Genomic DNA, 19,294 nt, shown 5'->3' with positions numbered 1-19,294 from the left:
GAGTACCTTTTTTCTTATTTCCTTGAGTAGTTATCAGTATTTAAGTATTCAAATGTAAACAACATCGTTTCTTAACATTGTTGAGTATTCAGTAGTAACTTCTAAATGATGAGAATGTTTATTTAACAACACAGTGCATAAATACAGCTTAAATATTGTTTTCATGTTGTCCGTCATGCTACTCTATTATGAAAATTTGAAGTAATCTAACAATGCATCCTGACAACAATTTGTTAAAACTTTTACTTAAATGTATAATTAAGGGTTATACAGTATAATACACAAATTTTCTATTCATTTCATGCAATCATGATGACAGAAAAATATTGATACTAAACCTTGTGTAACCATGCAAACATAGCTCAGTTGAGGTCTTAGTGACTTTTGCCATACACAGACTTTGCCGAAATATCTCAGTTGGGAGAGCGTTAGACTGAAGATCTAAAGGTCCCGGGTTTCAGCATGTTTCAGTACCTTTTTTCTTCTTTCCTTGAGCAGTTATCAGCTTTTAAGTATTTCAAATGTAAACAACATAATTTCTTAAAATAGTTGAGTATTCAGTAGTAACTTCTAAATGATGAGAATGTTTATTTAACAACACGGTGCATAAATACAGCTTAAATATTGTTTTCATGTTGTCCATCATGCTACTCTATTATGAAAATTTGAAGTAAACTAACTGCTTCCTGACAACAATTTGTTAAAACTTTTACTTAAATGTACGATTAAGGGTTTGTAATTTATATATTTACATTATAAAACACATCTTTTCTCTTCATTTCATGCAATCATGATGACAGAAAAATATTGATACTTAACCTTGTGTAACCATGCAAACATAGCTCAGTTGAGGTCTTAGTGACTTTTGCCATACACTGACCTTGCCGAAATAGCTCAGTTGGGAGAGCATTAGACTGAAGATCTAAAGGTCACTGGTTTGATCCCGAGTTTCGGCATTTTTGATTGCTTTTTTCCGTTTTTCCTTGAGTAGTGATCAGAATTTAATTATTTCAAATTTAAACAACATCATTTCTTAACATAGTTGAGTATTCAGTAGTAACTTCTAAATGATGAGAATGTTTATTTAACAACACGGTGCATAAATACAGCTTAAATATTGTTTTCATGTTGTAAGTCATGCTACTCTAACCATTATGAAAATTTGAAGTAATCTAACAATGCTTCCTGACCACAATTTGATAAAACTTTTACTTAAATGTACGATTAAGGGTTTGTAATTTATATATTTACAGTATAAAACACATCTTTTCCCTTCATTTCATGCAATCATGATGACAGAAAAATATTGATACTTAACCTTGTGTAACCATGCAAACATAGCTCAGTTGAGGTCTTAGTGACTTTTGCCATACACAGACCTTGCCGAAATAGCTCAGTTGGGAGAGTGTTAGACTGAAGATCTAAAGGTTCTGGGTTTCGGCATGTTTGAGTACGTTTTTTCTTTTTTCCTTGAGAAGTTATCAGTATTTAATTATTTCAAATTTAAAAAACGTAATTTCTTAACAGAGTTGAGTATTCAGTAGTAACTTCTAAATGATGAGAATGTTTATTTAACGACATGGTGCATAAATACAGCTTAAATATTGTTTTCATGTTGTAAGTCATGCTACTCTAACCATTATGAAAATTTGAAGTAATCTAACAATGCTTCCTGACCACAATTTGTTAAAACTTTTACTTAAATGTATAATTAAGGGTTATACAGTATAAAACACATATTTTTTTCATGGAATCATGATGACAGAAAAATATTGATACTAAACCTTGTGTAAGCATGCAAACAAAGCTCAGTTGAGGTCTTAGTGACTTTTGCCATACACAGACTTTGCTGAAATAGCTCAGTTGGGAGAGCATTGGACTGAAGCTCTAAAGGACCCGGGTCTCAGCATGTTTGAGTACATTTTTTCTTTTTTCCTTGAGTAGTTATCAGTATTTAACTATTTCAAATGTAAACAACATCATTTCTTAACATAGTTGAGTATTCAGTAGTATCTTCTAAATGATGAGAATGTTTATTTAATAACACGGTGCATAAATACAGCTTAAATATTGTTTTCATGTTGTCCGTCATGCTACTCTATTATGAAAATTTGAAGTAAACTAACTGCTTCCTGACCACAATTTGTTAAAACTTTTACTTAAATGTACGATTAAGGGTTTGTAATTTATATATTTACATTATAAAACACATCTTTTCTCTTCATTTCATGCAATCATGATGACAGAAAAATATTGATACTTAACCTTGTGTAACCATGCAAACATAGCTCAGTTGAGGTCTTAGTGACTTTTGTCATACACTGATCTTGCCGAAATAGCTCAGTTGGGAGAGCATTAGACTGAAGATCTAAAGGTCACTGGTTCGATCCCGGGTTTCGGCATGTCTGAGTTCATTTTTCTTTTTTCCTTGAGTAGTGATTAGAATTTAATTATTTCAAATTTAAAAAAAGTAATTTCTTAACATATTTGAGTATTCAGTAGTAACTTCTAAATTATGAGAATGTTTATTTAACAACATGGTGCATAAATACAGCTTAAATATTGTTTTCATGTTGTAAGTCATGCTACTCTAACCATTATGAAAATTTGAAGTAATCTAACAATGCTTCCTGACCACAATTTGTTAAAACTTTTACTTAAATGTATGATTAATTGTTTGTAATGGATATATTTACAGTATAAAACACATATTTTCTTTTCATTTCATGCAATCATGATGACAGAAAAATATTGATACTAAACCTTGTGTAAGCATGCAAACATAGCTCAGTTGAGGTCTTAGTGACTTTTGCCATACACAGACTTTGCCGAAATAGCGGAGTTGGGAGAGTGTTAGACTGAAGATCTAAAGGTCCCGGGTTTCAGCATGTTTGAGTACCTTTTTTCTTATTTCCTTGAGTAGTTATCAGTATTTAAGTATTTCAAATGTAAACAACATTGTTTCTTAACATAGTTGAGTATTCAGTAGAAACTTCTAAATTATGAGAATGTTTATTTAACAGCACGGTGCATAAATACAGCTTAAATATTGTTTTCATGTTGTCCGTCATGCTACTCTATTATGAAAATTTGAAGTAAACAAACTGCTTCCTGACCACAATTTGTTAAAACTTTTACTTAAATGTACGATAAATGGTTTGTAATTTATATATTTACAGTATAAAACACATCTTTTCTCTTCATTTCATGCAATGATGATGACAGAAAAATATTGATACTTAACCTTGTGTATCCATGCAAACATAGCTCAGTTGAGGTCTTAGTGACTTTTGCCATAAACCGACCTTGCCGAAATAGCTCATTTGGGAGAGCGTTAGACTGAAGTTCTAAAGGTCCCTGGTTCGATCCCGAGTTTCAGCATTTTTGATTGCTTTTTTCCGTTTTTCCTTGAGTAATGATCAGAATTTAATTATTTCAAATTTAAACAACATCATTTCTTAACATAGTTGAGTATTCAGTAGTAACTTCAAAATGATGAGAATGTTTATTTAACAACACGGTGCATAAATACAGCTTAAATATTGTTTTCATGTTGTCCGTCATGCTACTCTATTATGAAAATTTGAAGTAATCTAACAATGCTTCCTGACCCCAATTTGATAAAACTTTTACTTAAATGTACGATTAAGGGTTTGTAATTTATATATTTACAGTATAAAACACATCTTTTCTCTTCATTTCATGCAATCATGATGACAGAAAAATATTGATACTTAACCTTGTGTAACCATGCAAACATAGCTCAGTTGAGGTCTTATGGACTTTTGCCATACACAGACCATGCCGAAATAGCTCAGTTGGGAGAGTGTTAGACTGAAGATCTAAAGGTTCTGGGTTTCGGCATGTTTGAGTACGTTTTTTCTTTTTTTCCTTGAGAAGTTATCAGTATTTAATTATTTCAAATTAAAAAAACGTAATTTCTTAACAGAGTTGAGTATTCAGTAGTAACTTCTAAATGATGAGAATGTTTATTTAACAACATGGTGCATAAATACAGCTTAAATATTGTTTTCATGTTGTAAGTCATGCTACTCTAACCATTATGAAAATTTGAAGTAATCTAACAATGCTTCCTGACCACAATTTGTTAAAACTTTTACTTAAATGTATAATTAAGGGTTATACAGTATAAAACACATATTTTCTTTTCATTTCATGCAATCATGATGACAGAAAAATATTGATACTAAACCTTGTGTAAGCATGCAAACAAAGCTCAGTTGAGGTCTTAGTGACTTTTGCCATACACAGACTTTGCTGAAATAGCTCAGTTGGGAGAGCATTGGACTGAAGCTCTAAAGGACCCGGGTCTCAGCATGTTTGAGTAAATTTTTTCTTTTTTCCTTGAGTAGTTATCAGTATTTAACTATTTCAAATGTAAACAACATCATTTCTTAACATAGTTGAGTATTCAGTAGTATCTTCTAAATGATGAGAATGTTTATTTAATAACACGGTGCATAAATACAGCTTAAATATTGTTTTCATGTTGTCCGTTATGCTACTCTATTATGAAAATTTGAAGCTTCCTGACCACAATTTGATAAAACTTTTACTTAAATGTACAATTAAGGGTTTGTAATTTATATATTTACAGTATAAAACACATCTTTTCTCTTCATTTCATGGAACCATGATGTCAGAAAAATATTGATACTTAACCTTGTGTAACCATGCAAAAATAGCTCAGTTGAGGTCTTAGTGACTTTTGCCATACACCGACCTTGCCGAAATAGCTCATTTGGGAGAGCGTTAGACTGAAGATCTAAAGGTCCCTGGTTCGATCTCGGGTTTCGGCATGTTAGAGTGCATTTTTTCTTTTTTCCTTGAGTAGTGATCAGAATTTAATTATTTCAAATTTAAACAACATCATTTCTTAACATAGTTGAGTATTCAGTAGTAACTTCTAAATGATGAGAATGTTTAATTAACAACACGGTGCATAAATACAGCTTAAATATTGTTTTCATGTTGTAAGTCATGCTACTCTAACTATTATGAAAGTTTGAAGTAATCTAACAATGCTTCCTGACAACAATTTGCTAAAACTTTTACTTAAATGTATGATTAAGGGTTTGTAATGGATATATTTACAGTATAAAACACATATTTTCTTTTCATTTCATGCAATCAATATGACAGAAAAATATTAATACTAAACCTTGTGTAACCATGCAAACATAGCTCAGTTGAGGTCTTAGTGACTTTTGCCATACACAGACTTTGCTGAAATAGCTCAGTTGGGAGAGTATTAGACTGAAGATCTAAAGGACCCGGGTCTCAGCATGTTTGAGTACATTTTTTCTTTTTTCCTTGAGTACTTATCAGTATTTATTTATTTCAATTGTAAACAACATCATTTCTTAACATAGTTGAGTATTCAGTAGTAACTTCTAAATGATGAGAATGTTTATTTAACAACACGGTGCATAAATACAGCCTAAATATTGTTTTCATGTTGTAAGTCATGCTACTCTAACTATTATGAAAATTTGAAGTAATCTAACAATGCTTCCTGACCTCAGTCTGCTAAAACTTTTACTTAAATGTATGATTAAGGGTTTGTAATGGATATATTTACAGTATAAAACACATATTTTCTTTTCATTTCAAGCAATCATGATGACAGGAAAATATTAATACTAAACCTTGTGTAACCATGCAAACATAGCTCAGTTGAGGTCTTAGTGACTTTTGCCATACACAGACTTTGCCAAAATAGCTCAGTTGGCAGAGCGTTAGACTGAAGATCTAAAGGTCCCGGGTTTCAACATGTTTGAGTACCTTTTTTCTTATTTCCTTGAGTAGTTATCAGTATTTAAGTATTCAAATGTAAACAACATCGTTTCTTAACATTGTTGAGTATTCAGTAGTAACTTCTAAATGATGAGAATGTTTATTTAACAACACGGTGCATAAATACAGCTTAAATATTGTTTTCATGTTGTCCGTCATGCTATTCTATTATAAAAATTTGAAGTAATCTAACAATGCTTCCTGACCACAATTTGTTAAAACTTTTACTTAAATGTATAATTAAGGGTAATACAGTATAAGACACAAATTTTCTTTTCATTTCATGCAATCATGATGACAGAAAAATATTGATACTAAACCTTGTGTAACCATGCAAACATAGCTCAGTTGAGGTCTTAGTGACTTTTGCCATACACAGACTTTGCCGAAATAGCTCAGTTGGGAGAGCGTTAGACTGAAGATCTAAAGGTCCCGGGTTTCAGCATGTTTCAGTACCTTTTTTCCTCTTTCCTTGAGCAGTTATCAGCTTTTAAGTATTTCAAATGTAAACAACATAATTTCTTAAAATAGTTGAGTATTCAGTAGTAACTTCTAAATTATGAGAATGTTTATTTAACAACATGGTGCATAAATACAGCTTAAATATTGTTTTCATGTTGTAAGTCATGCTACATTAACCATTATGAAAATTTGAAGTAATCTAACAATGCTTCCTGACCACAATTTGTTAAAACTTTTACTTAAATGTATGATTAATTGTTTGTAATGGATATATTTACAGCATAAAACACAAATTTTCTTTTCATTTCATGCAATCATGATGACAGAAAAATATTGATACTAAACCTTGTGTAAGCATGCAAACATAGCTCATTTGAGGTCTTAGTGACTTTTGCCATACACAGACTTTGCCGAAATAGTTGAGTTGGGAGAGTGTTAGACTGAAGATCTAAAGGTCCCGGGTTTCAGCATGTTTGAGTACCTTTTTTCTTATTTCCTTGAGTAGTTATCAGTATTTAAGTATTTCAAATGTAAACAACATTGTTTCTTAACATAGTTGAGTATTCAGTAGAAACTTCTAAATTATGAGAATGTTTATTTAACAGCACGGTGCATAAATACAGCTTAAATATTGTTTTCATGTTGTCCGTCATGCTACTCTATTATGAAAATTTGAAGTAAACAAACTGCTTCCTGACCACAATTTGTTAAAACTTTTACTTAAATGTACGATAAATGGTTTGTAATTTATATATTTACAGTATAAAACACATCTTTTCTCTTCATTTCATGCAATGATGATGACAGAAAAATATTGATACTTAACCTTGTGTAGCCATGCAAACATAGCTCAGTTGAGGTCTTAGTGACTTTTGCCATGCACCGACCTTGCCGAAATAGCTCATTTGGGAGAGCGTTAGACTGAAGTTCTAAAGGTCCCTGGTTCGATCCCGAGTTTCGGCATTTTTGATTGCTTTTTTCCGTTTTTCCTTGAGTAGTGATCAGAATTTAATTATTTCAAATTTAAAAAAAGTAATTTCTTAACATATTTGAGTATTCAGTAGTAACTTCTAAATTATGAGAATGTTTATTTAACAACATGGTGCATAAATACAGCTTAAATATTGTTTTCATGTTGTAAGTCATGCTACTCTAACCATTATGAAAATTTGAAGTAATCTAACAATGCTTCCTGACCACAATTTGTTAAAACTTTTACTTAAATGTACGATAAATGGTTTGTAATTTATATATTTACAGTATAAAACACATCTTTTCTCTTCATTTCATGCAATGATGATGACAGAAAAATATTGATACTTAACCTTGTGTATCCATGCAAACATAGCTCAGTTGAGGTCTTAGTGACTTTTGCCATACACCGACCTTGCCGAAATAGCTCATTTGGGAGAGCGCTAGACTGAAGTTCTAAAGGTCCCTGGTTCGATCCCGAGTTCCGGCATTTTTGATTGCTTTTTTCCGTTTTTCCTTGAGTAGTAATCAGAATTTAATTATTTCAAATTTAAACAACATCATTTCTTAACATAGTTGAGTATTCAGTAGTAACTTCTAAATGATGAGAATGTTTATTTAACAACACGGTGCATAAATACAGCTTAAATATTGTTTTCATGTTGTCCGTCATGCTACTCTATTATGAAAATTTGAAGTAATCTAACAATGCTTCCTGACCCCAATTTGATAAAACTTTTACTTAAATGTACGATTAAGGGTTTGTAATTTATATATTTACAGTATAAAACACATCTTTTCTCTTCATTTCATGCAATCATGATGACAGAAAAATATTGATACTTAACCTTGTGTAACCATGCAAACATAGCTCAGTTGAGGTCTTAGTGACTTTTGCCATACACAGACCATGCCGAAATAGCTCAGTTGGGAGAGTGTTAGACTGAAGATCTAAAGGTTCTGGGTTTCGGCATGTTTGAGTACGTTTTTTCTTTTTTCCTTGAGAAGTTATCAGTATTTAATTATTTCAAATTTAAAAAACATAATTTCTTAACAGAGTTGAGTATTCAGTAGTAACTTCTAAATGATGAGAATGTTTATTTAACAACATGGTGCATAAATACAGCTTAAATATTGTTTTCATGTTGTAAGTCATGCTACTCTAACCATTATGAAAATTTGAAGTAATCTAACAATGCTTCCTGACCACAATTTGTTAAAACTTTTACTTAAATGTATAATTAAGGGTTATACAGTATAAAACAAATATTTTCTTTTCATTTCATGCAAACATGATGACAGAAAAATATTGATACTAAACCTTGTGTAAGCATGCAAACAAAGCTCAGTTGAGGTCTTAGTGACTTTTGCCATACACAGACTTTGCTGAAATAGCTCAGTTGGGAGAGCATTGGACTGAAGCTCTAAAGGACCCGGGTCTCAGCATGTTTGAGTACATTTTTTCTTTTTTCCTTGAGTAGTTATCAGTATTTAACTATTTCAAATGTAAACAACATCATTTCTTAACATAGTTGAGTATTCAGTAGTATCTTCTAAATGATGAGAATGTTTATTTAATAACACGGTGCATAAATACAGCTTAAATATTGTTTTCATGTTGTCCGTCATGCTACTCTATTATGAAAATTTGAAGCTTCCTGACCACAATTTGATAAAACTTTTACTTAAATGTACAATTAAGGGTTTGTAATTTATATATTTACAGTATAAAACACATCTTTTCTCTTCATTTCATGGAACCATGATGTCAGAAAAATATTGATACTTAACCTTGTGTAACCATGCAAAAATAGCTTAGTTGAGGTCTTAGTGACTTTTGCCATACACCGACCTTGCCGAAATAGCTCATTTGGGAGAGCGTTAGACTGAAGATCTAAAGGTCCCTGGTTCGATCTCGGGTTTCGGCATGTTAGAGTGCATTTTTTCTTTTTTCCTTGAGTAGTGATCAGAATTTAATTATTTCAAATTTAAACAACATCATTTCTTAACATAGTTGAGTATTCAGTAGTAACTTCTAAATGATGAGAATGTTTAATTAACAACACGGTGCATAAATACAGCTTAAATATTGTTTTCATGTTGTAAGTCATGCTACTCTAACTATTATGAAAGTTTGAAGTAATCTAACAATGCTTCCTGACAACAATTTGCTAAAACTTTTACTTAAATGTATGATTAAGGGTTTGTAATGGATATATTTACAGTATAAAACACATATTTTCTTTTCATTTCATGCAATCAATATGACAGAAAAATATTAATACTAAACCTTGTGTAACCATGCAAACATAGCTCAGTTGAGGTCTTAGTGACTTTTGCCATACACAGACTTTGCTGAAATAGCTCAGTTGGGAGAGTATTAGACTGAAGATCTAAAGGACCCGGGTCTCAGCATGTTTGAGTACATTTTTTCTTTTTTCCTTGAGTACTTATCAGTATTCATTTATTTCAATTGTAAACAACATCATTTCTTAACATAGTTGAGTATTCAGTAGTAACTTCTAAATGATGAGAATGTTTATTTAACAACATGGTGCATAAATACAGCTTAAATATTGTTTTCATGTTGTAAGTCATGCTACTCTAACTATTATGAAAATTTTAAGTAATCTGACAATGCTTCCTGACCTCAGTCTGCTAAAACTTTTACTTAAATGTATGATTAAGGGTTTGTAATGGATATATTTATAGTATAAAACACATATTTTCTTTCATTTCATGCAATCATGATGACAGAAAAATATTAATACTAAACCTTGTGTAAGCATGCAAACATAGCTCAGTTGAGGTCTTAGTGACTTTTGCCATACACAGACTTTGCCGAAATAGCTCAGTTGGCAGAGCGTTAGACTGAAGATCTAAAGGTCCCGGGTTTCAACATGTTTGAGTACCTTTTTTCTTATTTCCTTGAGTAGTTATCAGTATTTAAGTATTCAAATGTAAACAACATCGTTTCTTAACATTGTTGAGTATTCAGTAGTAACTTCTAAATGATGAGAATGTTTATTTAACAACACAGTGCATAAATTCAGCTTAAATATTGTTTTCATGTTGTAAGTCATGCTACTCTATTATGAAAATTTGAAGTAATCTAACAATGCTTCCTGACCACAATTTGTTAAAACTTTTACTTAAATGTATAATTAAGGGTTATACAGTATAATACACAAATTTTCTTTTCATTTCATGCAATCATGATGACAGAAAAATATTGATACTAAACCTTGTGTAACCATGCAAACATAGCTCAGTTGAGGTCTTAGTGACTTTTGCCATACACAGACTTTGCCGAAATAGCTCAGTTGGGAGAGCGTTAGATTGAAGATCTAAAGGTCCCGGGTTTCAGCATGTTTCAGTACCTTTTTTCTTCTTTCCTTGAGCAGTTATCAGCTTTTAAGTATTTCAAATGTAAACAACATAATTTCTTAAAATAGTTGAGTATTCAGTAGTAACTTCTAAATGATGAGAATGTTTATTTAACAACACGGTGCATAAATACAGCTTAAATATTGTTTTCATGTTGTCCATCATGCTACTCTATTATGAAAATTTGAAGTAAACTAACTGCTTCCTGACAAAAATTTGTTAAAACTTTTACTTAAATGTACGATTAAGGGTTTGTAATTTATATATTTACATTATAAAACACATCTTTTCTCTTCATTTCATGCAATCATGATGACAGAAAAATATTGATACTTAACCTTGTGTAACCATGCAAACATAGCTCAGTTGAGGTCTTAGTGACTTTTGCCATACACTTACCTTGCCGAAATAGCTCAGTTGGGAGAGCATTAGACTGAAGATCTAAAGGTCACTGGTTCGATCCTGGGTTTCGGCATGTCTGAGTTCATTTTTCTTTTTTCCTTGAGTAGTGATTAGAATTTAATTATTTCAAATTTAAAAAAAGTAATTTCTTAACATATTTGAGTATTCAGTAGTAACTTCTAAATTATGAGAATGTTTATTTAACAACATGGTGCATAAATACAGCTTAAATATTGTTTTCATGTTGTAAGTCATGCTACTCTAACCATTATGTAAATTTGAAGTAATCTAACAATGCTTCCTGACCACAATTTGTTAAAACTTTTACTTAAATGTATGATTAATTGTTTGTAATGGATATATTTACAGTATAAAACACAAATTTTCTTTTCATTTCATGCAATCATGATGACAGAAAAATATTGATACTAAACCTTGTGTAAGCATGCAAACATAGCTCAGTTGAGGTCTTAGTGACTTTTGCCATACACAGACTTTGCCGAAATAGCGGAGTTGGGAGAGTGTTAGACTGAAGATCTAAAGGTCCCGGGTTTCAGCATGTTTGAGTACCTTTTTTCTTATTTCCTTGAGTAGTTATCAGTATTTAAGTATTTCAAATGTAAACAACATTGTTTCTTAACATAGTTGAGTATTCAGTAGAAACTTCTAAATTATGAGAATGTTTATTTAACAGCACGGTGCATAAATACAGCTTAAATATTGTTTTCATGTTGTCCGTCATGCTACTCTATTATGAAAATTTGAAGTAAACAAACTGCTTCCTGACCACAATTTGTTAAAACTTTTACTTAAATGTACGATAAATGGTTTGTAATTTATATATTTACTGTATAAAACACATCTTTTCTCTTCATTTCATGCAATGATGATGACAGAAAAATATTGATACTTAACCTTGTGTATCCATGCAAACATAGCTCAGTTGAGGTCTTAGTGACTTTTGCCATACACCGACCTTGCCGAAATAGCTCATTTGGGAGAGCGTTAGACTGAAGTTCTAAAGGTCCCTGGTTCGATCCCGAGTTTCGGCATTTTTGATTGCTTTTTTCCGTTTTTCCTTGAGTAGTGATCAGAATTTAATTATTTCAAATTTAAATAACATCATTTCTTAACATAGTTGAGTATTCAGTAGTAACTTCTAAATGATGAGAATGTTTATTTAACAACACGGTGCATAAATACAGCTTAAATATTGTTTTCATGTTGTCCATCATGCTACTCTATTATGAAAATTTGAAGTAATCTAACAATGCTTCCTGACCCCAATTTGATAAAACTTTTACTTAAATGTACGATTAAGGGTTTGTAATTTATATATTTACAGTATAAAACACATCTTTTCTCTTCATTTCATGCAATCATGATGACAGAAAAATATTGATACTTAACCTTGTGTAACCATGCAAACTTAGCTCAGTTGAGGTCTTAGTGACTTTTGCCATACACAGACCATGCCAAAATAGCTCAGTTGGGAGAGTGTTAGACTGAAGATCTAAAGGTTCTGGGTTTCGGCATGTTTGAGTACGTTTTTTCTTTTTTCCTTGAGAAGTTATCAGTATTTAATTATTTCAAATTTAAAAAACATAATTTCTTAACAGAGTTGAGTATTCAGTAGTAACTTCTAAATGATGAGAATGTTTATTTAACAACATGGTGCATAAATACAGCTTAAATATTGTTTTCATGTTGTAAGTCATGCTACTCTAACCATTATGAAAATTTGAAGTAATCTAACAATGCTTCCTGACCACAATTTGATAAAACTTTTACTTAAATGTACGATTAAGGGTTTGTAATTTATATATTTACAGTATAAAACACATCTTTTCCCTTCATTTCATGCAATCATGATGACAGAAAAATATTGATACTTAACCTTGTGTAACCATGCAAACATAGCTCAGTTGAGGTCTTAGTGACTTTTGCCATACACAGACCTTGCCGAAATAGCTCAGTTGGGAGAGTGTTAGACTGAAGATCTAAAGGTTCTGGGTTTCGGCATGTTTGAGTACGTTTTTTCTTTTTTCCTTGAGAAGTTATCAGTATTTAATTATTTCAAATTTAAAAAACATAATTTCTTAACAGAGTTGAGTATTCAGTAGTAACTTCTAAATGATGAGAATGTTTTACTTAACAACATGGTGCATAAATACAGCTTAAATATTGTTTTCATGTTGTAAGTCATGCTACTCTAACCATTATGAAAATTTGAAGTAATCTAACAATGCTTCCTGACCACAATTTGTTAAAACTTTTACTTAAATGTATAATTAAGGGTTATACAGTATAAAACACATATTTTCTTTTCATTTCATGCAATCATGATGACAGAAAAATATTGATACTAAACCTTGTGTAAGCATGCAAACAAAGCTCAGTTGAGGTCTTAGTGACTTTTGCCATACACAGACTTTGCTGAAATAGCTCAGTTGGGAGAGCATTGGAATGAAGCTCTAAAGGACCCGGGTCTCAGCATGTTTGAGTACATTTTTTCTTTTTTCCTTGAGTAGTTATCAGTATTTAACTATTTCAAATGTAAACAACATCATTTCTTAACATAGTTGAGTATTCAGTAGTATCTTCTAAATGATGAAAATGTTTATTTAATAACACGGTGCATAAATACAGCTTAAATATTGTTTTCATGTTGTCCATCATGCTACTCTATTATGAAAATTTGAAGTAAACTAACTGCTTCCTGACCACAATTTGTTAAAACTTTTACTTAAATGTACGATTAAGGGTTTGTAATTTATATATTTACATTATAAAACACATCTTTTCTCTTCATTTCATGCAATCATGATGACAGAAAAATATTGATACTTAACCTTGTGTAACCATGCAAACATAGCTCAGTTGAGGTCTTAGTGACTTTTGTCATACACTGACCTTGCCGAAATAGCTCAGTTGGGAGAGCATTAGACTGAAGATCTAAAGGTCACTGGTTCGATCCTGGGTTTCGGCATGTCTGAGTTCATTTTTCTTTTTTCCTTGAGTAGTTATTAGAATTTAATTATTTCAAATTTTAAAAAAGTAATTTCTTAACATATTTGAGTATTCAGTAGTAACTTCTAAATTATGAGAATGTTTATTTAACAACATGGTGCATAAATACAGCTTAAATATTGTTTTCATGTTGTAAGTCATGCTACTCTAACCATTATGAAAATTTGAAGTAATCTAACAATGCTTCCTGACCACAATTTGTTAAAACTTTTACTTAAATGTACGATAAATGGTTTGTAATTTATATATTTACAGTATAAAACACATCTTTTCTCTTCATTTCATGCAATGATGATGACAGAAAAATATTGATACTTAACCTTGTGTATCCATGCAAACATAGCTCAGTTGAGGTATTAGTGACTTTTCCCATACACCGACCTTGCCGAAATAGCTCATTTGGGAGAGCGTTAGACTGAAGTTCTAAAGGTCACTGGTTCGATCCCGAGTTTCGGCATTTTGGATTGCTTTTTTCCGTTTTTCCTTGAGTAGTAATCAGAATTTAATTATTTCAAATTTAAACAACATCATTTCTTAACATAGTTGAGTATTCAGTAGTAACTTCTAAATGATGAGAATGTTTATTTAACAACACGGTGCATAAATACAGCTTAAATATTGTTTTCATGTTGTCCATCATGCTACTCTATTATGAAAATTTGAAGTAATCTAACAATGCTTCCTGACCCCAATTTGATAAAACTTTTACTTAAATGTATGATTAAGGGTTTGTAATTTATATATTTACAGTATAAAATACATCTTTTCTCTTCATTTCATGCAATCATGATGACAGAAAAATATTGATACTTAACCTTGTGTAACCATGCAAACATAGCTCAGTTGAGGTCTTAGTGACTTTTGCCATACACAGACCATGCCGAAATAGCTCAGTTGGGAGAGTGTTAGACTGAAGATCTAAAGGTTCTGGGTTTCGGCATGTTTGAGTACGTTTTTTCTTTTTTCCTTGAGAAGTTATCAGTATTTAATTATTTCAAATTTAAAAAAAGTAATTTCTTAACAGAGTTGAGTATTCAGTAGTAACTTCTAAATGATGAGAATGTTTATTTAACAACATGGTGCATAAATACAGCTTAAATATTGTTTTCATGTTGTAAGTCATGCTACTCTAACCATTATGAAAATTTGAAGTAATCTAACAATGCTTCCTGACCACAATTTGATAAAACTTTTACTTAAATGTACGATTAAGGGTTTGTAATTTATATATTTACAGTATAAAACACATATTTTCCCTTCATTTCATGCAATCATGATGACAGAAAAATATTGATACTTAACCTTGTGTAACCATGCAAACATAGCTCAGTTGAGGTCTTAGTGACTTTTGCCATACACAGACCTTGCCGAAATTGCTCAGTTGGGAGAGTGTTAGACTGAAGATCTAAAGGTTCTGGTTTTCGGCATGTTTGAGTACGTTTTTTCTTTTTTCCTTATGAAGTTATCAGTATTTAATTATTTCAAATTTAAAAAACGTAATTTCTTAACAGAGTTGAGTATTCAGTAGTAACTTCTAAATGATGAGAATGTTTATTTAACAACATGGTGCATAAATACAGCTTAAATATTGTTTTCATGTTGTAAGTCATGCTACTCTAACCATTATGAAAATTTGAAGTAATCTAACAATGCTTCCTGACCACAATTTGTTAAAACTTTTACTTAAATGTATAATTAAGGGTTATACAGTATAAAACACATATTTTCTTTTCATTTCATGCAATCATGATGACAGAAAAATATTGATACTAAACCTTGTGTAAGCATGCAAACAAATCTCAGTTGAGGTCTTAGTGACTTTTGCCATACACAGACTTTGCTGAAATAGCTCAGTTGGGAGAGCATTGGATTGAAGCTCTAAAGGACCCGGGTCTCAGCATGTTTGAGTACATTTTTTCTTTTTTCCTTGAGTAGTTATCAGTATTTAACTATTTCAAATGTAAACAACATCATTTCTTAACATAGTTGAGTATTCAGTAGTATCTTCTAAATGATGAGAATGTTTATTTAATAACACTGTGCATAAATACAGCTTAAATATTGTTTTCATGTTGTCCGTCATGCTACTCTATTATGAAAATTTGAAGCTTCCTTACCACAATTTGATAAAACTTTTACTTAAATGTACAATTAAGGGTTTGTAATTTATATATTTACAGTATAAAACACATCTTTTCTCTTCATTTCATGGAACCATGATGTCAGAAAAATATTGATACTTAACCTTGTGTAACCATGCAAAAATAGCTCAGTTGAGGTCTTAGTGACTTTTGCCATACACCGACCTTGCCGAAATAGCTCATTTGGGAGAGGGTTAGACTGAAGATCTAAAGGTCCCTTGTTCGATCTCGGGTTTCGGCATGTTAGAGTGCATTTTTTCTTTTTTCCTTGAGTACTTATCAGTATTTATTTATTTCAATTGTAAACAACATCATTTCTTAACATAGTTGAGTATTCAGTAGTAACTTCTAAATGATGAGAATGTTTATTTAACAACACGGTGCATAAATACAGCTTAAATATTGTTTTCATGTTGTAAGTCATGCTACTCTAACTATTATGAAAATTTGAAGTAATCTAACAATGCTTCCTGACCTCAGTCTGCTAAAACTTTTACTTAAATGTATGATTAAGGGTTTGTAATGGATATATTTACAGTATAAAACACATATTTTCTTTTCATTTCATGCAATCATGATGACAGAAAAATATTAATATTAAACCTTGTGTAACCATGCAAACATAGCTCAGTTGAGGTCTTAGTGACTTTTGCCATACACAGACTTTGCCGAAATAGCTCAGTTGGCAGAGCGTTAGACTGAAGATCTAAAGGTCCCGGGTTTCAACATGTTTGAGTACCTTTTTTCTTATTTCCTTGAGTAGTTATCAGTATTTAAGTATTCAAATGTAAACAACATCGTTTCTTAACATTGTTGAGTATTCAGTAGTAACTTCTAAATGATGAGAATGTTTATTTAACAACACAGTGCATAAATACAGCTTAAATATTGTTTTCATGTTGTAAGTCATGCTACTCTATTATGAAAATTTGAAGTAATCTAACAATGCTTCCTGACCACAATTTGTTAAAACTTTTACTTAAATGTATAATTAAGGGTTATACAGTATAATACACAAATTTTCTTTTCATTTCATGCAATCATGATGACAGAAAAATATTGATACTAAACCTTGTGTAACCATGCAAACATAGCTCAGTTGAGGTCTTAGTAACTTTTGCCATACACAGACTTTGCCGAAATAGCTCAGTTGGGAGAGCGTTAGACTGAAGATCTAAAGGTCCCGGGTTTCAGCATGTTTCAGTACCTTTTTTCTTCTTTCCTTGAGCAGTTATCAGCTTTTAAGTATTTCAAATGTAAATAACATAATTTCTTAAAATAGTTGAGTATTCAGTAGTAACTTCTAAATGATGAGAATGTTTATTTAACAACACGGTGCATAAATACAGCTTAAATATTGTTTTCATGTTGTCCATCATGCTACTCTATTATGAAAATTTGAAGTAAACTAACTGCTTCCTGACAAAAATTTGTTAAAACTTTTACTTAAATGTACGATTAAGGGTTTGTAATTTATATATTTACATTATAAAACACATCTTTTCTCTTCATTTCATGCAATCATGATGACAGAAAAATATTGATACTTAACCTTGTGTAACCATGCAAACATAGCTCAGTTGAGGTCTTAGTGACTTTTGCCATACACTGACCTTGCCGAAATAGCTCAGTTGGGAGAGCATTAGACTGAAGATCTAAAGGTCACTGGTTCGATCCTGGGTTTCGGCATGTCTGAGTTCATTTTTCTTTTTTCCTTGAGTAGTGATTAGAATTTAATTATTTCAAATTTAAAAAAAGTAATTTCTTAACATATTTGAGTATTCAGTAGTAACTTCTAAATTATGAGAATGTTTATTTAACAACATGGTGCATAAATACAGCTTAAATATTGTTTTCATGTTGTCCGTCATGCTACTCTATTATGAAAATTTGAAGTAATCTAACAATGCTTCCTGACCACAATTTGTTAAACCTTTTACTTAAATGTATGATTAATTGTTTGTAATGGATATATTTACAGTATAAAACACAAATTTTCTTTTCATTTCATGCAATCATGATGACAGAAAAATATTGATACTAAACCTTGTGTAAGCATGCAAGCATAGCTCAGTTGAGGTCTTAGTGACTTTTGCCATACACAGACTTTGCCGAAATAGCGGAGTTGGGAGAGTGTTAGACTGAAGATCTAAAGGTCCCGGGTTTCAGCATGTTTGAGTACCTTTTTTCTTATTTCCTTGAGTAGTTATCAGTATTTAAGTATTTCAAATGTAAACAACATCGTTTCTTAACATAGTTGAGTATTCAGTAGAAACTTCTAAATTATGAGAATGTTTATTTAACAGCACGGTGCATAAATACAGCTTAAATATTGTTTTCATGTTGTCCGTCATGCTACTCTATTATGAAAATTTGAAGTAATCTAACAATGCTTCCTGACCCCAATTTGATAAAACTTTTACTTAAATGTACGATTAAGGGTTTGTAATTTATATATTTACAGTGTAAAACACATCTTTTCTCTTCATTTCATGCAATGATGATGACAGAAAAATATTGATACTTAACCTTGTGTAACCATGCAAACATAGCTCAGTTGAGGTCTTAGTGACTTTTGCCATACACCGACCTTGCCGAAATAGCTCATTTGGGAGAGCGTTAGACTGAAGTTCTAAAGGTCCCTGGTTCGATCCCGGGTTTCGGCATTTTTCAGTGCTTTTTTCCGTTTTTCCTTGAGTAGTGATCAGAATTTAATTATTTCAAATTTAAACAACATAATTTCTTAACATAGTTGAGTATTCAGTAGTAACTTCTAAATGATGAGAATGTTTATTTAACAACACGGTGCATAAATACAGCTTAAATATTGTTTTCATGTTGTCCGTCATGCTACTCTATTATGAAAATTTGAAGTAATCTAACAATGCTTCCTGACCCCAATTTGATAAAACTTTTACTTAAATGTACGATTAAGGGTTTGTAATTTATATATTTACAGTATAAAACACATCTTTTCTCTTCATTTCATGCAATCATGATGACAGAAAAATATTGATACTTAACCTTGTGTAACCATGCAAACATAGCTCAGTTGAGGTCTTAGTGACTTTTGCCATACACAG

At 31.2% G+C, this 19,294-nt stretch overlaps 2 non-coding genes across 2 annotated transcripts; both read left to right on the top strand.

Moving 5' to 3' along the window:
- The first annotated feature begins 2,329 nt into the window (after nt 1–2,329).
- TRNAF-GAA (transfer RNA phenylalanine (anticodon GAA)) lies at nt 2,330–2,402 on the top strand. The gene has a single exon. It is a non-coding gene; the product is annotated as a tRNA-Phe (tRNA).
- A 16,402-nt stretch (nt 2,403–18,804) lies between these two features.
- Nucleotides 18,805–18,877, top strand: TRNAF-GAA (transfer RNA phenylalanine (anticodon GAA)). The gene has a single exon. It is a non-coding gene; the product is annotated as a tRNA-Phe (tRNA).
- Nucleotides 18,878–19,294: the final 417 nt, after the last annotated feature.

This window comes from Taudactylus pleione, unplaced genomic scaffold, assembly GCF_031769625.1.
Source record: "Taudactylus pleione unplaced genomic scaffold, aTauple2 ptg001029l, whole genome shotgun sequence".
NCBI lineage: Eukaryota > Metazoa > Chordata > Amphibia > Anura > Myobatrachidae > Taudactylus > Taudactylus pleione.
Note: the sequence above shows the minus strand (reverse complement) of the source record. Positions and strands in the feature narration are given on the sequence as shown.